This window comes from Myotis daubentonii, chromosome 4 (genome assembly GCF_963259705.1).
Source record: "Myotis daubentonii chromosome 4, mMyoDau2.1, whole genome shotgun sequence".
Lineage (NCBI taxonomy): Eukaryota > Metazoa > Chordata > Mammalia > Chiroptera > Vespertilionidae > Myotis > Myotis daubentonii.
The window spans coordinates 87,320,047-87,341,438 of record NC_081843.1 but is presented as its reverse complement, the minus strand read 5'-3'; the positions used below and the strand labels follow the sequence as shown (position 1 = coordinate 87,341,438).

Here is a 21,392-nt window from a genome sequence, read left to right as displayed (position 1 = left end):
AAAAAAAAATATATATATATATATATATATATATATATATATATATATATATATATTTGATTTCAGAGAGAAAGGGAGAGAGATAGAAACATCAATGATGAGAGAGAATCATTAATTGGCTGCCTCTTGTGCACTGCCTACTAAGGACTGAGCCCACAACCCGGGCATGTGCCTTTGACCAGAATCAAACCTGGGACCCTTCAGTCCGTAGGCCGATGCTCTATCTGCTGAGCCAAACCAGCTAGGGCTTCTGCCCACTCTTGTTCAAACTTCTCTCACTGCTTCCCTCTGCCCCCGCCCCCTCGCCCAAGGTGACCTTTTCCCTGCTCCCTTTTCTGGGGGGTTCCCCTTGTGCAGTAACTCCGGAGCACTTAGAATGCGACTGTATTTGAAGAGACGACTTCAACGTATGAAATTGAAGGGAACACAATTCAGACCATAACACAAGGATTGGGAGGACGTTACCGCCTGCCAGAGACCCTTTCCCTGGACTTGAATTTTGTTTAAGAACAAGCACAATGTCAACAACTACTTCAGTTTTCATTTTATGAATTATCAGATATGCCCTCACAGGAAATAGAGTTTCCCTGCACACGGGTATGTTTACAAGCTTACTGGAGTTGTTTTACCTTTCAGAAAAAAAGCTATGTATTTTTCTTAACTAAAATTGCTTAAATAATTCATATATAATGAGATAGTTAAAAATATTGTGATGACAAAATAAAAAATAAACTGGTTTCATTTAACATTATTGACACTAGTAGCCATTTATGTAGCTTTTGCACTTACCTTACTTAAAAATCATAACAATTCTCTATATTCTTCATGACTAACATCTGAACTCGGGCACCAATGTAAGTAGTGCTCATTTCTCTTCTGTCTTTCTGCAACATTCTATGTCTGGATGCCCTTTCAATGGTTTATAGTTGTGTTTGGTTAAGTAGGGCTTGTCCTTTACTCATTCCGGAGTCAAGTAGATGCTAAGTAAACACATTCGCAATGACAGCTCTGCCCCAAGAGCAAGGCACACAGGCCAACCCAGAGTGCACATGACTTTTCACCTCTAATATCACAAAGGCAGGAAGTTGCCCATTATAAAGATCATAACACAGATTCAGGCGCACATTTTAAATAGTATACTTTGTCCTTGTGACAAAACTGTGTACAGCCACTAAAAGTCTTCTTCTCAAATTGAGTAACAAGAAATATACTCACAACATGAATGTAGGTTATAAACTCTTGGTTCCCCACAGTATCTACCTGATCGCACAATGACCACAGGTTGCCTTTGTCATTAGAAGGCTAGTTCTATAAGGCATCTTCCTGTGTTTTAAGCGTGTGGATATGGCGTTCTCACCCTCTAAACTCAACCGCTGTTCATCCAGCGCCCCTGGGGCATGTTGGGTCTCAGTTCCTGCAGGCCAGGCCTCTGTCGGAACCACACCAACAGGCAAGAGTCCACTCACTGAGTGTCTGTGGAGTGAGAGGGTGTTAATCATGGACATATTTTATTGTAAAACATTGTTTAGACTTTAGAAAGTGTCTGTCTCTAGTGGTAGTTATCAGACAAAGTTATTGGGAGTTATTTTTTTTTCTTTTCTAGTCTGTTTATCTGTTACGGGATATTAACTTGAATGTTGCCTAGAAACCATGGTGCTGACCAATGAAATGAACATATGACTAGGGAGTAGGATCAGTCACACATATGAAGCTGACACTTGTCTACTTTTAAAGGAGTTTCACTCAGCTGAGATCCACCATGTGGCTTGCTCTAATTTTCTGTTGGTGGGTGGGAGCGTCTCTGAGCCATCCCACCGACAAGCATGCGGGGTCCTTTCCACGCGAGGTGTGGGCCTGCTTATTGTACAGTAAGCTCTCAAGCACTCAACCCCCCAGGAGCTGCCTGTCCCTGCGACGGTGCAGGTAAGAGGAGAACCACAATAACCAGGCAATTGTATGGCACTTGGCAGCCTCCAGCGGCCTCTGTGAGCTCGACCCCACAGCCAGGGCCTTCTTTGTTGATACGTGTGTGTTTTCTGCTCCAACCTTGCAGAGTGAGTGAACCTAGGGAGTTTCTGGGGCTGTCTAGGTGCTCGAATCCGAGCTCCATCACTCCCGTCAGCCCAGAGAGCGCCCCACCAATAAAGATGAAGGTAAGCCAGGACTGCTGGTTACTGAGCCTCCAATGCAAGGGTAAGAGGCAAGTAGGGTCGAAGGCTGCCTGGGAACTGAGGTCAGGACTTCTGGGTTGCTTGTTTGATGTGTTAAGCAGTTATAGTGTTCTCAGAGATGCTACTGAAATGGGAACAAAGGTGAGTGTGGAATGGAAGAAACAGTGAGGGGCAAAATTATTCTTAACTGTAGGAGGTGTGAATGTGGAGATGGAAGCAGATAGAGTACAAAATGGTTGTTGCTAAAACTGAAGCATCATATGCTTGCTGTGAGGTGTACTGATATCTGCCTCCAGCTTGGCAATGCATCAAATATAAAGTGATGGGTGGACAGTTAGGTGATAAAGGATGTAGGGCAAAGTGTTGCTGGTGTTAGATAACCTTGAGTAAGCTTCTTAAACCTCTGAGTCCATATTTCCTCATGAGGAAATAAGGGAGTATTAATATCTACTTCCCAGAGCAGGATGCGTGAGAAGACCCACTGAGTGATCCTGAGCACGGCCGCCCGGTGTCCGGCTCAAAGTGACGCTCAGTAAACAGTAGCTGCCCCATCACCACCACACACTTGCTTTGCGCCTTGGTGCACAGAGTTACATTAATCATAACCCTGGTTTGGGTACACAGACTCATCATTGATCTAAGCATGACATGCTTTGTAAGTTTACTTAATGTTTGTTTGTTTGTTTGTTTAATTTTTTTAGAAAGAGGGAGGGAGGGAGAAAGAGAGAGACAGAAAAAACAACAACATAGATTTGTTGTTCCATTTAGTTATGCATTCATTGGTTGATTCTTGTATGTGCCCTGACCAGAGATTGAACCTGCAACCTGGTGCATCAGGACTATGCTCTAACCAACTGAGCTACCCAGCCAGGACTAGTTATTTAATTTTGATAACAGAAGAAGGACCACCACTCAAAAAAAGGCAGGGTCCTGACATGGTCTACATCTGCTGATGTGGCCCTCATTCCAAGTCCTTGCACCCTACCCATGTTCTTCATGTTCATGTTTTCCTTTTAATTTCGTACTCTAGATTACACATATTTCTAAAAGGTACATGCAATACATTGGTTGCCTTTTTTTTTTAATAGAAGGGACATTGTGTGTATGTAAAGTTTGAATCTTTGGGGAATTGCCTTTTTCACTTGATACCAAATTGCCAAGACTGTCCACATTGTGTCACTGCAGTCCATTTGCTTTTGCTTCTCTGGCTATGTCCTTCCACACCACATTGACCTGCCCCCTGCTGTGGATGGGCCTCGGGATGCTTCCCAGGGTTTTGCTACCAAGCTGGTGCTGCCATGCCCAATCTTTTTTTTTTAATTTAAATTATTTATTGTTGAAAATATTACATGTCTCCTCCGCCCGCCCCCACCTCCTTGACCTCTCCCTGCTCGCTTCTGCCCCCAGCACAGGCTCTCACCCTCCCTAGTGTCTGTGTCCATTGGTTATGTTTATATGCATGCATACATGTCCTTTGGTTGATCTCTTACCCCCTCTCACTCCCCTGCTTTCCCTCTGAGGTTTGTGGGTCTATTTGATGCTTCTCTGTCTCTGGATCTATTTTTGGTCATCAGTTTATGTTGTTCATTTTATTCCACAAATGAGTGAGACCATGTGATATTTATCTTTCTCTGACTGGCTTATTTCGCTTAGCATAATGCTCTCCAGTTCCAGCCATGCTGTTGCAAATGGTAGGAGTTCTTTCTTTTTTACAGCAGCATAGTATTCCATTGTGTAGATGTCCCACAGTTTTTTAAGCCACTCACCTGCTGAAAGTGCCACCTCAGGAGCCCCCAGGCCGCCCTTCCAGAGTGTGCCGCCCCCCACCATCATCATTGTGAAGGAGCTAGATGAGGGGCAGGCCCCCAGGATGAGTGCCCTTCCAGCCTAACCAACTTCCAGAACCTAAACAGGAGGTGACTCTGCTGGGCCAGGAGGTTCAGCCCAGTGAGCCTCCACATCCCTAACCCTCCACACCCCTCGGGGATGGATCAGGACCAACCTGTCCCTGGGCCCCAGTGTGGAGCTCAGCTGCTCATTGAGGTTGAAGCAGACACTCCTCCAGAGTCACCCCTGACCATGGTGCCTGATGACCTGGAGCTTGGAGGGGGCTGGCCCAAGAAGGTGTTTAAAATAAAAGAAAGAAAATCAATGTGTGCCCATCTCCCAGACCCTTCCCTTCCCCACCCTTAACTCCAGTGCCCAGAAGGGGCGCCCAAGACCCACCAATCCCCTCTGCCCGCAAGGCCTCCACTCTTTCTAAGAGAGCTGAGAGGGAACTGGTGTTTCTCCATTTTTTTAAATTTTTTTTGGCTACATGTGATTTTAATGAACTGCATTTACTCGGTTTGGAAACCATATTTTAAAAGACATTCATAGTTTTCTAAACATGTCTATGTTATTCAAGGAAGAAAGTGAATTCAAAATGGACTTGGTACAATGTGCTTACTCTTGTTGGTTAGTAACGTTGATAAGTTTATGAGTTTAAGTAGCTTATAAAGAAATTCTTCAGCATTCTTTAGAAAGTTTTATAGGAAGTAATTTTAATGGCAATAAACTTAAACTCAGTCTTGGTAATTTTAAATCTTTGGCTCCTGGGTGGCTGTTTCAGCGGAGGGCTGTCAGGGAGCCTGGGTGGGACCCTTCCCTTGCCACCACTACCTGAGACACAGGTGCAGGGTTGTCCTGCATGCTCCCCAATGTGTGACACCAAACCTGCTCAGGAAGCCAGGGGCTGGGGGGGGGGGGGGGCAGCGAGGGACTTGGAGACATCTACTGGCGACCTGCCATGGCTGCTGGGTCGAGATGACCTCTGCCGGAGAGCCAGGAAGAGCATCTGTACTGGGTGACAGCCCACCAGAACCTCAGAATGTGCCTTCATCTGGAGAAAGGTCTCTGCAGATATAATTAGGGACCTCGACATGAGATCATCCTAGATTATCCGATGGCCCAAAATCCAATGAGAGTGCTGTTATAAGAGACACAGGGAAGAGGACAAAGGGGGGTGGGGCACATGAAGATGGAGGAAGAGGTTGGCAAAATCACTGCATTTATGTCAGCGCACTTGTGCTGGCTTTGAAAAATGGAATTAAACCATCACCTGGCTTACACAACTATGGAAACGTACTAGCAGTGTTTTTCATTTCTTCATCTGCATTGTTAATAACTTCCAGGCCTGTGTGGACACAGAGACGGCACAACCAGCTTCAGTCTAAATGGAACAGAACCGTGAGTCTGGAGAGCGGGGCTGCAGGGTCACCTGCTTGAGTTCTCCCTGTTTCTCCAACTCTAAGTTTTCGGACTTGCCTGGCCTCTGGGGTATGGAACTTTTCAGGGGAATGAGAATTAGAAGCCCATCCTTGAGCCAGTTTTAAGCCGAAGTAGAAACCAGCGGGGTTGAGAGGAAGGCGTTGGGACCCAGGACCACCGTGAGGCTGTGCAGCCACCATGGCTCCCTGAGCATTAGGGAACCATGTTCTCTCAGTCATGGTCTGGTAGACAGCCAATACCTATCACCCCTTCTCAGGCTCAGCACCCCAACTTCTTCTGTCGCCTTTGCCAGGCTCCCTGACCTGGCTGGACTCTGCGGTGAGCCTGGAAGCTGTGCTCCCACAGGCTGACTCCTGCTTCCGGCGCTTGTCGGTCAGCTGAGGTGCTGACAGGACACACCTGGAGGATGGGAATGTGTGCGCAGGGGATCTTCATTGAGGAGAATGAGGATAGAATCTAGAAGTGTTTATAGGGAGGGCGTCTGCAGCTGGGAGAGAGAGGACAGAGCGTGTGTGTGTGTGTGTGTGTGTGTGTGTGTGTGTGTGTGTGTGGTGATGGGGGTGGTGGTCTTTAGCCAGGAGGTTGAAGACAGAGCCTGGGGTGGGGCTCCTTGGCTAGCTCCAAGGGAACTATAGCAGTGAAGCTAGAAGTGATCTCAGGGCTACCCTCCCCGCTGGAGGCTGAGCCTCTCAGTAGCCTGAGGAGACCTCCTCCACTGGAGGGTCCTGGAGGGTGGGAGGGAGACCCCTGCACCCCAAGTCCCAGCACTCCGGCAAGTACTCCCTGTCATCCTGGCTGGAGAACCTTCTGCTGAAGGCAGACCTGCCCCTCTCCTGGGCAGTACGGGCCAGGTGGGGGGAACAGGCAGCAGGTGTCCCAAAGAAGGGGAGGGGAGGGGAGGGGAGAGGAGGGCAAAGAAACTGGAAGAGGATTTCAGGATGACGCTTTTCACACAGGCAACCAGGGGAGACCCACTTTGTCCATAGGAAGAAGGAAGGCCGCAGCTGAGTGGAGGCTGAGGTGGTGGAGCCGCTGCTTGTCCCGGGGAAGGCGAGCCAGCTGCCCACGGTGCTGCTGCTGCTGCTGGTGCTGGGCACGGACCTGCTGCCTTGCCTCGGTGCTCCACCCAGGTGCTCACCGCACATCTCTTCCCCCGGGTACCCGCTCCTCAAATCTCCGGACGCGGCCCACTCCCCGCTCCCTGACCTTCCCACCTTCCGTGGGGTCCGAGTCCCCCGCCACCCCGGTCCCCCTCCTGGCCCGAGCGCCTTAGCGAAGAGGACAGTGCTCTCGGCCGCCCCACCCTGGAAGGCCCGTCTGCGCACCCATTCATCTTCCCTCCGCCTCCACCCTCCATCGCCAGCGCCCTGGTGGGAGGTGGCGCGGAGACCCGGCTGCGGGCCCTACGGGCACTGCCCCGCGAGGTTCCCACGGCCCTGGGCGTAGAGCCGGTAGCCTGCGCAGAGACGGCCTTGTAAGGCAGAGGCGGCGCTGGGACCGGCCTCCGTGCGTCCAGCGCGCTCCCCGGGCTTGGAAGGACGGGGGCGGGGCCCGGAGCGCCCGGGTGGGCTGGGGTGGGGGCCGGGGCGAGGCTGGGGGCAAGCTCGGGCCGGTGTGGACGGGGCCGACGGCAGGCTTGGGTGGGGGTCTGGGGCGCGCGGGGGGCGTGGGGCGCTCGGCGGGGTGGGGGCGGTGGAGCCGGCAAAGCGAGGCTGGGGGGGCGTGAGCAGACCAGTGGGGGCGGGGCCGGGGCGGGGCCCGGGCGGCGGCGGCGCGAGCGCACCGCCAGGCACTCGGTTGCGCGCGGCCGAGTCGCGGAGGCGCCGCCGCAGCAGTCCCTGCGTCTGCGAGGTAAGCGATCGCGGGGCTCGGTACCGGGGCGCCGGGCAGACGGACACCCCTCGGGGACGCAGGGCCTCGGGCCAGCCTGCGCCGCCCGCCACCTGCGCCCGGGCTGCGCGGCGGTTGGCGCTGTGCAGGGTGCGGGAAGGGAGGCACGGGAGAGGGGCGGGAGGGACTGGCGGTGCAAAGCACAGGAGGTTTATAATTGGGCCCCAAGCGAGGCCCTTGGCCTTTCTTCTCGGAGGTGCCTCTTGCGCCTTCTTTCCTGCGCCGCGCGGCAGTGTATCTCCCCGCCCTTCACGTCCAGCCTCAGGAGCGCTGTTTAGCGACGCCCGGGCCTGGGGTGCCGCTCCCCACGAGACAGTGGGAAATTAGGACTGAACGGGTTTGAAATGAAGCCACTGCCCCACAGCACGGAACGGCCGTTTGTGTCCAGGGGCCCGGAATGAACGTGATTCCGGCAAGGGCTGCGCTGCCCCTCTCAGGGTCCCAGCCCAATGGGTCCGGCACAAACTTCACCTTTCCCGGGCCAAGTGTCAGGCCTACAGTCTGCAAATCGAAGCTTCCCAAGGGGTATTCCGTCTTCTGATCGCCTGTGAGTACCGAACCCGCAGGATAAAGAGGTTGCTGCCGGTGCATTTCCCACGCACCTCTGCGGCCAGTGCCCGCCTTTGAGAGCGAGTCCTGAGAAACCCTTCATTCTGCGGTTTCGGTTTTGTCCAGAAGCCTTGCGACGCTGGGGGGGGGGGGGGGGGGGAATTAATTCGCGCTTCCCTGTTGGGACTGCTATTTTGATAGGCGTCGTGTGTTCTCCGAGGATCCGACACCTTTTGGGATGAGCCGGCTATGCTGTCATCCACCTGCGCATTTCATTGGCTGATTCCCCTGACATTTATTAGATACTTGCGGCGTCCCTGGGGGACGCTGATAAAAGGACCCAGCAACCCTGGCCGCCACCACCTCCGGCACAAGCGGGAGCGGGAGCGGGGGTTGTCCCCAGAGCCTAGACCAGCCCCTGGCCTCTAGGAAGTGAGCAGTAAACTGACCTGAACTCTGAGTGCACTGGGATCACATCCGGGGATGAAGTGATGGGGCTGGGGAGGGAGCGCTGCAAACAGGCAGGAAATGGGGTGTGTGTAGGGGGCGGTGAATCAGGCCTCAAGGCTTCCCAATGTCTTAAACTGGATTCCAAGGTCCTGTCTCTGGTACCAGCCCCTGTTCCCATCACACAGTGGGACTCACAGGGCTCAGTGATGGGAGGTGGTGGGGGAAGGTGGTGCTGGGGAACTTCCTGGGAGCTGGGAGCGTCTGCAAATGCATGCCAGTAAGGGTTCTGTGGGCATGGTTTCCAAAGGGGTCTGACTCAGAAAGGTACCACAATTTAAGGGCTACAATAAAAAAAAACATGTAACTGCATCTCTACGGAGTGATGAGGTGATGGAGATTAGAGGAAGCTGTGCTGCATTCTTATCTCTCCTGCGTTGTTTGGCTGATCTTCCTGGATCCTTTAAAGTTGCAACAAATAACTATGTACTTGGTTATAAATGCTAATGGTGGAAAATGCACACATTTGATAAAGAAAATTAAAACTACTCAACGCTGATGGAGGTTTAAGAGAAACCTTTGAGCAGCCAGACTGTCCTCAGGGCCGTCGCGTCCTCCTGGCTTCCCTCCCGGGGGGCAGCAGAGCTGCTCCCTGTGGAAGAGGCTGAGAAGCACTGGGAGTCGCGAGGGGAACACTCTGTAAAGTGTATTGATTGTCCAGCCACTATGCTGTACACGTGAAACCAAAACAAAGCAATATTGAAAGTAAATTGTAATTGAAAGATTTTTTTTTAAGGAAAGGCTTCCTGGGGAGAGGCTGTGCTGACTTGGAGCCAGGCCTATATTTAGCTGGTGATGTTGCTGGTGAGGCTGGAGGAGCATGCACAGAGATGCCATCTGGGGATCTTGAGCAAGGGGCCCTGCGGCACCTTGAAGTATCAGGTCCTCCTCGGGCTGTGAGATCCAGGCCCTGAGCTCCTGTCCAGAAACTCTTCTCCTGTGGCACAGTGTCTCCACATGTCCTCTGGACTGAGGGTGGTTTGGGCCTGGTGCCAGGTCCACCTGAGCCTACAAACCCAGGACCAGGCAGATGCTGGGACTAGGCAGGAGAACAGACACTGCTTAAGTAACAGGTGGGAAGGAAGGAGCAGGGCTGCCTGGGTGGGACCCCACTACCTGGGCCTCCACATCCCATGTGAGCCCTCACCACTGTTCAGCCCCCTCCTGGGAGACCAGCTTCCTCTTTGGGTGGGGAGGTAGCCACCGTGTCATAATCCACGCCATCCCTAACCATGGCATCTCACCTCCGCAGAGGTCCTGGGCAGCTTTCAAGTGCCAGTTCCTGGCAATGGCTTTACTTGGCTCTGCTGGGGTCACCGGGGGAGGCTGCAGGGTCTCTGATCCGTTGGCAGCCCCCAGGAACTGCATATGGAGGAAGGGCAGCTCCCCACAGGAACGCAGCATCCAAATCCAGGAACTGTGTCCAAATCTCGGTTCCTGATAGAGGATTAAGACTGGTTTTCACTTCCATATTTTCCCTTTACTGTACAAAGACTTGTAATGGCAGCTCAGTTGTGACTGTGATTGACTCTCTAAACGTCCAAATGCAGGACCTTCTCTGGGGAGCAAATGTAAAAAATCTTTCACAAAGTATAAGAAAATGATGGCTTTCTGACTTTTGCACCACACTAAAATGTCTTCTGCAACCCCCCATACACTCGGAGACCTGAGCTTCTTAGCTGTGGGCACTGTGAGCTCATCCTTATAAGACCACATTCACGCTGACTTTAATATATATATATCTATATCTTTATTGATTTCAGGGAGGAAGGGAGAGGGAGAGAGAAATCAACGATGAGAGAGTCATTGATTGACTGCCTCCTGCACGCCCCCCACTGAGGATCAAGCCCACAACCCTGTCAGGTGCCCTAACTGGGAATTGAACCGTGGCTGCCTCCTGGATCATAGGTCGATAGTCAACCACTGAGCCACACCAGCTGGGTGACTTTTTCTCTTTTAAATTAGATTTGTGAAACGTCCTTACCCACCTGGAGTCCTTTATGCCCTCTTCTCCTGTGGCTCAGTGTCTCCACATGTCCCCAGCTTGTCTCCATCGGTCCCAAGTCTCTAATTTTCTTGGCATGCTAAGTGGGGCATCCCGTGTGGGCTCCGCGTGATCTCCCCCGCCCTGGGCCACTTTTCTCGAGATCTCATCCTGTAACCTTGTTGCACCCTTTTGTTCAGCAGATGTCTGAGCACCTGCCAGGTGCCAGGTAAGCTGGTGTGGCCTCCACCCTGGGGAGCTCTCACTCTAGCTGGAATGTCACAAAACAGCCAGCGTCCTCTAGGTGACCTCATTTAGGCCTCACACTCCCCACTGTCTCATCTCCTCTTGGCAAAGGATGAGCTAGGCGGGCAGGTTGAGCTTCCCTGGGGTGTGTGTGCATGTGGGCCTCACACCCAGGAGTCTAGCCCCAGAGTCAGTGTTAACTCAGATGCCCCCTCACATCAGACTGCAGTGAGCTCCCAGGAGCCTGCAGGGTGCCCCTAAGGAAGCGTGCTTCACACACCATGCGTGCCTCAGGGTTCTCACCACTGTCCACTTGATGACCCTCGACCCCTCCCTGTCCCTCACCCCGCTCTGGTTTTCTAATGCTGTTCCACAACCCATCCAAACCAGGAGTTAAGACAGTGATGGCGTCTATCTGTGGCCGCCATGGTGCTGCATGTGCCGGATGTCCCACCTGCCTCTGGCGCAGGGTCGGCCTCAAGCCCCTGTGCCTGTGTCAGGGGCAGGCTGTGGACAGAATGGCGCTGGAGGATGAAGGAGGTCATCTGAGCCTCCCATCACCGCCCTGCCTTCCCTGGGATGCTGGCACCCAGCTGTCCCCAGGCCGGATGTGGTGGCTGCTCTTTTGTTCCTGGGGGCCCCTGTGCCTTTGCTGTGGTTTTACCACCTTCCATTGTAGTTGTGTTCAACCTTTATGTCTAGGGAGCCACGGAGAACACATTCTTCGGTGCCGGCTTATTTCTGTCAGTGCTGTGTGAGCGGCTCTCTCGTGTGGTCTCACGTGTCCAGTGTGTATGTGCCGTGCTGGGAGCCCACCACCGTCTTTTACCCACGGTGTGGCTGATGGGTGCGGGGCACTTCCATTTTTGGCCATTGTGAATGAAGCTGCCTGACCTTCCTGTGATGCTCACTGGAGCACATGTGCGAGCGTTTCTGTTGGTGACGAGTGTAGGCCCTCGTTTATCCTGATGTCCCCCTGCCGTCCACGTTGCCAAGGCAGCTGGAACCATGTGCCCCACAGTTCCCTGTTGCTCCTCATCCCCCAGCACTTGGCATCACCGCCATTTCAGTTGTCCGCCGTTCTGGAGGGTGCGGTGGTATCTGCCTTGGGTTTTTTTGCACTTTCCCCGTGTATTGGGCATCCGGTGTGCTCTCACTGAATGCTGGGCCAATCCTTGCCCTTGTCCTAGAGACGGTTGTCTCTTTCCTGTTGATGAACCGGGATCCTCATAGACTGAGAGGAGCCTATGTTCATTATTAAGAGCTGATTCCTCCTTCCCTGTAGCTTGCTTTTTCACTCCCCCCATAATATTTTTTGATGAATAGAAGTTCTTAATTTTAACTTGGTGCCATTTGATAAGCTTTTTCTTTGGGGGTAGTGATGCTTGTGTCCTGGCTAAGGAATCTTCCCCTGCCCTGAGGACATCAGATGCTCCTGTGCATTATCTTCTTGCAGCCTCATTACCCTGCCTTCCCTGCTTCAATCTGCCATGGGCCTGAGCTGATGGTGTCAGGACCCAGTGTGCTTTTTTTCATGTGTCCATTCAATCAGCCCATCTCCACTGACTAAAATCATTCTTTTCCCTTTTTTTTTTCTCCCTGTAGGGCCACCTTTGTCATTCTGAATGTGTCAATATATGCTTGGGTCTATTGGGGCTTTATTCTGTCTCATCAGTTCATTTCTCTCCTTGTGTCAGGACCACTATTGTTAAGTGTGATGGTTTGTATCAAATTAAGGAATTTCCTTTTTTTTCTAATTTGCTAAGAATTTTTATGGTTAATAAATGCTGAACTCCATTGAATGCTTTTCCTGCATTCATTAAGAAGATAATATGATTTTTATCCTCTATTCTGTTAGTGTGATGAATGATATTAATTGATGTTAATGTTAAACCAACCTTGCATTCCTGACCTGATTGTAAGGTATTGATTCTTTTTATTTATTACTGGCTTCAGTTTGTTAATATTTGTTTAGGATTTTTGCATTTACATTCATAAGTGATATTGACATAAATTATTCTTTTTTAAAAATTCTCAACCGAGGATATGTTTGTTGATTTTTTTAGAGAGAGAGAAAGGGAGGGAGGGAAAGAGGGAAAAAGAGAGGAGAGAAAGAGAGAGAGAGAGAGACATTGATGTGAGACATAAACATCATTTGGTTGCCTCCTGTACGAGCCCCGACCAGGGATCAAACCCAAAACCTAGGCATGTGCTTTGACTGGGAATCAAACCCACAAGCTTTTTGGTGCATGAATGATGCTCTAACCAACTGAGCCACCCGGCGAGGGCCATAAATTATTCTTTACTTGTAACACCCTTATTAAGTTTTGGTAGCAGGATTATTTTAGTCTTATAAAATGATTGGGAATGTCCCATCTTGTACTCTTCTTTGGAAGAATTTGTGTAAGATTGACATTACTTCTTCTTTCAATAGAAGGTAGGATCTGCTGACAAAGACAGCCATGGCTGGAGTTTTCTTTTAAGGCACAACCTTTTTATATTGTTGGACCTCTGTAGTGTATATTTATTTTCTAATTTATTAATTTTGTGCTTATATTATTTCTGTTGTTTTTGTCCGTATATACATGTCTGTACACACACACACACACACACACACACACGTTTACATCACATCTAGGTGTTTTCTCTTGGGTATTTCCAATTCATGAGTTCTTGTTAATACTGTGTTGAATCTGCTCTGTTGTCAAACATATCCACCGAGTTCTCAATTTTAGTTATTGTGTTTTTTAGTGCTAGAATTTCTAACATATTCTCTTCCAAAGTTGCTATCTACATTTTTATAGCTCCCAGTTTTTGCTGGAATTTTCCATCTTTGCACATGGCATGCATAGTTACTTCAACCCCAGTATCTGATCAAGTGCCAATAATTGGATCCTCTAGATTGTTCCTATTGCATTTGTTCTGTACTTTTCCCCCTCATGTGCCTGGTTATTTTTTTACTGTGTACTAGATATTGTAATCAAAACATGTTTATAGAAATATTCTATGGTCTCGATGGCAATCTCTTTCTCTAGAGAGTTTTTATATGTGTCCTGTTGGCATGTCAAGGCATTAGCAATCCAGAGTCTCCTGAATCCAAGTTGTGGGTTGAGAAGCTGAGCTGATTCGGTCTCCTGCCAGCTCACCCAGCACGTCCCTCCAGGAACAGCTGTGAACAGTGTGCTCAGCTCTCCAGCACCAGCCAGTGCCCACAGAGAAACAGCAGAGTGCACGGCTGGCCTGTCCAGGATTCCCTCTTCCTGGGTCCAGGCTGCTTACTTTCTCTCTCCTGTTAGCACATGGGTGTATTGAGGAAGAAGGGTTTTCTCATTGTCCACTCTTCCTCACTGCCCTGTGGGCTGGAAGGCCTGGCTGGTTCCATCTCAGGAAGTAGGAGTGCAGCATTCGTATTTTCAAAGTTCCCAGCTGACTCTGAGGGGTGGCCTGGCTGGAAACCCCTTCACCGTGGCCTGTGTGCTGTCTGGGCTGAACAGTGCCTGGCCAGGTGAAGATGGTGTTTGCAGGGAACACTCCCACTTCTCTTTAAGGCGTGCTGCACTTCACAGCTGCGCCCGGTTCCTCAGCGTCTCAGCCTCAGGTGGGCCCTGCTCAGTCCTCCGTTCTTCCTTTCTGACTACAGTGCTCTGTCAGTCTCTTCCCACATTGGCTGCTTTTGGGGGCAGGAGATCTTTGAGGCTTAAAGGTACTGACACACTGAGAACCAGGCAGACCTGGTCAGCAGCCCTTTCCCTCAGGTCCTCTGTCCTTTCTGGGCGCATTCCTGTTGTCCCTGCGCTGGCCTGAGTGGACCCCAGTTCTTTCTGACCCGCCCTCAGTTGCCTGCCATCCTTGTTGGTTTGGCCTGGGCAGCTCCAAAGCAGAAGCCCTGGGGAGCGACTCCAGCCCCAGCTCATCCCTCAGGAAGGGCCCCCCCTGGCAGGGGCCAGCCGCAGGCGTACATGTTTATCTTTGCCCCGATTTTAAACGTTTCCTGTCCCGGTCTCATGTGCTTCACCAGTGTTTTTCCTCGCCCTTTATTTCCTGCCCAAATACCTCCAGCCCGAAGCCAGAGTGGGTATCTTAGAGGACAGGTGTCCTTTGGCAGTCCCTATTTAGAGCTCATCCTGGCTCGGAGTGACCTCCAAGGGCCTCTGGAATCCACTGCACGGGGACCTTCTGCTGGGTCTTGCCCCTGGGTTCTCTGTGCCACACCCGCTAGCATTGCCCTCTCCGGGCCTTTCACACACTCGTCTCTGTGGCCAGAAGCCTGAGATCCAGGTGTCCCAGGGCATACTCCCTCCGGAACCTCTAAGGGAGGGTCCTTCCCACCTCTTCCAGCACCCGGCACTCCAGTCTCATCCTCTGTCGTTGTGTGGCCTCCCTCATGTGTCCATGTCTCTCCTCTTCTGTCTCATAAGGACACTCTCGCTGGACTCGGGGCTGCCCGGATGGCCCAGGCCGAGCTCATCTCAACGCCTTTGGCTTGATCACATCTGCAAAGAACCTTTTCCCAAACAAGATCTCATTTTCAGGTTCTAGCGTGAGGACAGGACACACCTAATGAGGGGCCACCAGTATGCTAGCCCCCTGCATAGGGAGCCCTCCTGACCCCAGGTTGGCTGTAGGACGAGACACCCCTCTATCCCCGCTGGTTCCTTGTGGGGCTGGGGGCTTGTGTTGATTGACTGAGGACGGGATCAGTGACTAGAATTTTCTATGCGTGTCCTCATCTAACCCTCAGGGCACTTCTGGCGAGAGGGTGAGTGTCACCCCCGCGTGGTGGATGCCTGTTTATTGACGTGAAGTATCTGCCAGTTCTCCGTCCCGTCTGCCCTACGTGTACCTGTGCTCCTGGGTCTTCTTTCTCCCCCATTTCATGGCACGGCTCCTGCTAGGTGCTCTGTTGGCAGAACGTCTCGTGACAGGAATGGAATTTAATTCGTGGGGCACTGGGCAGGCATCTTGGAGCCCGGTACCCATGCTGGTTTGGGGCCACTCTGAGGACTGCTTGGGTCCCTGAGTTGGGCAGGCAGCAGCAAGCTCCTTGCTTTTCTGTTCCTGTTGGTTCTGGGGGACCTTCCTTCCAGCTGCTCTGCGGTCCTGGGCCCTGAGGGGCCCCTCTCAGAGTGGGGTGGCTACGTCGCCCTGGAGGGCTCTCCCTAACCTGTGAGACCCTCATTTTCTTAGCTCCTTGTGCCCAGTGCTCCCCTTGGCTACTGCTGGCCAGCTGTGTGCTTGGGTTTCACAGGAAACATGCTGACGGATACCAGGGTGGCTCTGGGGGCTGCAGCAGAGTGTGGCTCCTGGGAGGTGGGTCCCCCTGAAACCACCAACCCCGTGGTGCTGGAGAAGCTTCTGCTGCCGACACCAATTCTTCTGAGCCGTAGGAGAGGACAACTCCACCTTCCTCGGTTTTCCTGGCCCATGAGCCTCCTTTTGAAGAGCTCACAGCCTGTCCTGGGGCTGTCCCATTCCGCCCAGCCCTGTCCTGCCCAGGTCCTTTGGGGACCCAGGGTGAGGACACAGTGGCAGGATGGGCCCCGGCCTTTGGGTGGCTGGGTGGCCTGGGGAAGCTTGCCTCCTCTGCTCTTTCTTCTCTTGTGTCCGGGAGAAATTACCTTTGACCTGTGAAGAGGGAATAGCAGGGGTGTGATTTAGTTCTCAGGCTTCTTGGACCCTTGGGCTTCTGGGCAGCAGCCTGAGGCTACATGACAGGACATGAGCTGCATCCCACTCACACAGCCATAGTCCAGCCAGCCCAGCCTGTCGGGCTGCTCAACACCAGGACTGTGAAGGGCAGGGAGCTGGGTTGCGGGGCTGCTCTCCACGCTGAGCCGGGGCTCTGAGACCATCCCCGTGCACTTGGCGGGTGCCTGTGGACTCAGAAAGGCGGCTTTGTGCAGCTCTTGGAGGCTCCCGCTGCCTGGGACGGCCCTCGGGTAGACGAGTGGCCATTGACATCGAGTGTCCGGGGCACCGCAGGGTGGGTGGCCATGTTATGATTAGCAATGTGAACAATTGCCAAAGGGCTGTGTTGTACTCAAATGGACTCAAATAAAGAGCTGAAGATGGTGGGGGCAGGGCTGGGCTGGCCCTGGGGGGGTCCACAGGACTCTGATGGCCTTTGTTCCCCTGGGCTGTTTACTGGAGTGGGTGCCCTGTCCATGGGGCAGCACTGACACTCCTAGACCTGGACACTGGGGCCTGAGCCTCTGGTGGGATGGAAATGGGAAGGGGGAGGTGGACAGACACCAGCTGCCTCCGGCTCAGGTCCCTATGGCCTTTTGAACTTACTGTCCCATCCTGACCTTGCCTTTGCTGAGGGCCTCACACACACATATCTGAATACCCAGGAGGTCAGGGCCTGTGGGAACCTGGCGGATTGCCTCCATAAGCAGCAGATCTCCCTAGACCTGCTGGCCAGGCCTCAGCCTCCTTCAGTGCCTCTGGGGCAGTTGCGCTTAGCATTTACCTGGGGGCTCTTGCCATTATCCCCCCAACACCCTCTCCCTCCAGATCAGTGTCCTGGGACCAGGCCCTAATGGTGCCCAGGAAGCACTCCTGGGAGGGCCTTCCTGGGTCCCAGGATCACCTGCTGTGGAGGTCTCTGAGGAGAGGGAGGCACAGGCTCTCTCTACTTTTTTTTTCTCCTTCTGCACACTTTGTTTGGAGCTCCCTGGTTGCCTTTGAGAGTCCAGCATCATGTGGCAAGGCTCTTCCTGCGCCCACAGCCTCCCCATAGGTGCCTTCAGCTCAGCTCCATCACCAGAGCTGCTCCCTGGCTGCCGGTCAACCCTGCAAGTGTCAAGACCTCCATTGAGGTCTGCGCGGGAGTCCATTTATCAGACCCTCAGGAATGCTTTCATTTCCAGGGCCTGTGGGGCTTCTCACACAGACTCTGGGCCTTGAGGATCCCAGCAGTGGTCCCAGTGACGATCCAAGGGCTCTGATTACTAGTCCTGGTGGTGAGAGGTACCTCAGACCCCCAGTGGGTGTAGAGATTCAGCCCTAACTTGTTTGGCTTAGTGGATAGAGGGTCAACCTGCAGATCAAAGGGTCAAAGGTTCATTTCCGATCAAGGGCACGTACTTTGGTTGCAGGCTCCTCCCCGGCCCAGGCCCTGGTCGGGGCTTGTGAAGGAGGCAACCAATCTATGTGTTTCTCTCACATTGATGTTTATCTCTCCCTTTCTCTCTCTCTAACACTCTCCCTAAAAATCAATGGGAAAATATCCTCAGGTGAGGATTAACAAAAAAAGGAAGGAAGGAAGGAAGGAAGGAAGGAAGGAAGGAAGGAAGGAAGGAAGGAAGAAAGAGAAAGAAAGAAAGAAAGAAAGAAAGAAAGAAAGAAAGAAAGAAAGAAAGAAAGAAAGAAAGAAAGAAAGAAAGGAACCATAAAAAGATTTGGAGGATTTGGGTGGCACCACACCCACCCCTCAGAAGTCCATGGGGTGGAGGACCAGTGACGCCCAGGCAGGAGCTCAGGGAGCCTGGGCGGCTTCCTTCTGATGCCCACTCTCCTGGGAGCCCTTTCCTACCTGCAGGGCTTGTGGCGGCTTCTGTCACCGGCCTCAGAGACACACCCCATTCCCGCAGAGCACAGTGGGTGGGGCCCGTCCACTCATTTCCCAATCGAGCTTGCAACATGTGCATCCCAGGAAACTCAGCCCACCCGAGGGGATTGGCGCTGTGCCATTAGAGGAAGAGGTTAATGTCAAGAACCCAAGCCGAGATCCTGCATTTAGACAGCAGAGCCACTGCCGGGAGCAGCCTCCTCGGAGGCCGGCTGCCTCGCCAGGAGCTCAGCAGGTGTGGCTTCCCATCCAGGCCCACAGGCGTCTGAATCACAAGGGTCCTGTTCTCTTGAAAAGGGGACTTCTCCAATGGGATTTCTGAATAACTCTGGTTACACCAGAAGGTTCCGGAGTTAGGATTGTGTGATGTCTCACCAGAGTTAGACACCTACACCTGGTGATTTGGCAGAGAACGTTTCTCTTGTGTTCATGGTGGAATCAGGTGGCCCTGGCTGCAGGACATTTCTCCGCAGAGTGGGTTCTTAGTGCACAGGTGTCTTCATTCCACCACGTGCTCCGAGCTCAGGAAGGTTAGTGGTGGGGGCAGGGATTTGTCCCTCTCAAGGGTGGGACTGAGTTTCCAGCAGTTTGGCTGAGTCGGGCAGAATGGAGCCTGAGGACAGTGGCTGCCGCTGCGGACATGCTCCTGGGCAGGGCTGGGGCCACAGGGCTCTCTCTGTAGGCTCCCCCTTGAGAGCCTGAGATCAGGGCCCAGAGCAGGCCTCGGGCAGAGGATGCTGCTCCTGGGAAGGAGAGGCTGGTCAGGCCCAGCATTTCCCAGAGGCGGCCCCAGGGAGGCTGTCTGTGAGGCAGAGGCTCCCTGGGCAAAGGGGCCATCAGGAGGGTCTCACACGTCAGTCCCCAGGTAGGGCCATGGGAGTTTGAGGTGGTGTGATGGTCCTGTGTGAGCTCTGGGAACCCTACCGCAGGAGCCAGTCCCCAGCCCCATGCATGCTGCTGGCCTGCCCCCTGCCCCACTCCGCACGCTCTCTGGCTGCTCACCCAGTGTTCATGCAGCTTGCCCAGGCCCTCACTCCAGTAAGGGTCAGCCATTTGGGTGCACCCAGCTCCTACTTGGGGAGGATAGTGTGTCAGTTGGCTTGGTAATGCCCAGCATGCCACAGACAGTGGCACCCAAGGACGGAGGGGAGGTAGGAGGGAGCTACAGGCTGTGAGGGGCCTTGGGAGCCAGAAGGCACCTGGTTATAAGGCAAGATGGTCAGCTCCACTGGCCAGGTCAGACCGCAGGAACTGCCAGCAGCTGAAGGTATAGATTGGGGACAGGACAAGGGAGCTCATGGGGCATCAGCAATGAGTTGCTGGGCATGTGCTTGGGGGAGCGAGAGTGGAGATGATTCTCACTTATCTTTACATTCAGGGCACAACCATGTTCTGTCCAGGAAGGGAACCAGGAGAGCACAGAGCTGCTGTTGCTGCCACCCTTTAAAACCACACCTGGCCCTGCTCACAGACACACCTGGCCCTGCTCACAGACATGTGAACTATTCATTCATTTGGGGCTAAGGTTTAAGGTCTGGAGAAGGGGCTGCACACAAACGGATACACTAGACAAGAAATATAAATTTAGAAGGCATGGGGAGCCAGGTGGAGACCTTACTCTCTAGCTGAGAGGCTCTCTGACTTCTCAGTCCCCTTTGCTTTTATTTACTAGAATACACATTTGCCCTTTAGCAAAGCAAACAGGCATATCAATGGTAAAGTTTGGTAAACAATATCAGGTTAGGGCCGTAGTCGACAAACCACGGCTCAAGCCACATGCGGCTCTTTGGCCCCTTGAGTGTGGCTCTTCCACAAAATACCACGTGCAGGCGTGCAGGTACAGTGCGATTGAAACTTCGTGGCCCATGCACAGAAGTCGGTATTTTGTGGAAGAGCTGGTATGTTGTGGAAGAGCCACACTCAAGGGACCACAGAGCCGCATGTGGCTCGCGAGCCACAGTTTGCCGAGCTGCAGTTTGCCGACCACTGGTTTAGGGGATTGCCTTCAGCCATTTGGCCAAAGCAGGGCAATATTATGCTGATTTTTCAGCCCTTGCTGAATATCAAAGTCCATTAACCTTCTAGTGGACTTCTTGCATAATTATGCTAACTACTTGTTGGTCTTAGCCTCTGGCACAGACACACCTGGCCTCGCTCACAAACATACCTGGCCCTGACTACACCTGGCCCTGCTCACAAGCACACCTGGCCCTGCTCACAGGCACACCTGGCCCTGCTCACAGACACACCTGGTCCTGCTCACAAACACCGGGTCCTTTGGCAGGCATGTCACTAACACAAATTTTCATTCCTCCTGTTTAGGGTGCTGTGTGCTAGTGTTGTGTGGCAACTGTGACTATCACCTGTTGTGGGTGTGTCCTGTGTCACCTTTTCTATAGGTTTTGCCTCAGGCTGTCAAGTCTCAAGCATGTTCAGGAAGAGTCATTCTGAAATGGGGCCTAGTTTATTCTGGAAATTGGGACCTTGTCATGGCCGTCTTTAGAGCATCTATTCCCTGTAAGGGGTTGTGGGGTCAGGGAGACCATGTGATATCTGAGAGACAGCCCACCCAGTGGTGAGGCAGCCCCTGGAGCCTGGTGGACACCCAGGGGCAGGTGTTCCCAGGTTCAGATGGGTCACCTGGCCAGGAGCTTCTGTTTGACTATTTCCTGGGTGGCTGCTTTCTGGGTACCCAGCGCCTGCCCCTGTATCTCATGCTGCTCCGGTCTGTAATTCCAGCTTTTGACTGCCCTGCCCTCTCTAAGCCTCCTTTAAAAATGCAAATCCGGTAACACAATCTGCCCCACACCCAGTGTATCAGTTCCCTCCTGACCCCTCTAGGACATCACCTGCCCCGCCTCAAGCAGGATCCAGGGAAGGCTAATGGCTCCCCTAGAACTGGACGTACTGGCTCCCCACACCTCACCTGCCTCCCACCTACTCTTCTCCCTGCCCCTTGCCATCCTGTTTGACACCATCAGAGCCCAGAGCTGCTGAGGGGCTTGCTGGTGTGGTCCCTGCCAGGAGGGGTCTTGTGGGGGCTGCTTGGTCAAAGGCCCAGGGTTGGGGAGGGACACAGCTCTCATTCTCCTGCCCAGGGACCCCCGAGTCCAGCAGGAGAGGGGTCCCAAGGGAGCCCAGCTCTTGGCTGGGAAAGTAGGTCCCATCTCCCATCTGCCACCCTGCCCCTCTCTGCATTCCT

General features: G+C 52.8%; 1 protein-coding gene across 1 annotated transcript in view; it reads left to right on the top strand.

Annotated features, from left to right (window-relative positions):
• Nucleotides 1-7,198: 7,198 nt before the first annotated feature.
• TPPP (tubulin polymerization promoting protein) overlaps nt 7,199-21,392 on the top strand; it is a 31,685-nt gene continuing 17,491 nt past the window's right edge. The window contains exon 1 of the mRNA XM_059694614.1: nt 7,199-7,292. The gene's annotated coding sequence lies outside the window, so the exon portion shown is untranslated. The remainder of the gene's footprint in view (nt 7,293-21,392) is intronic.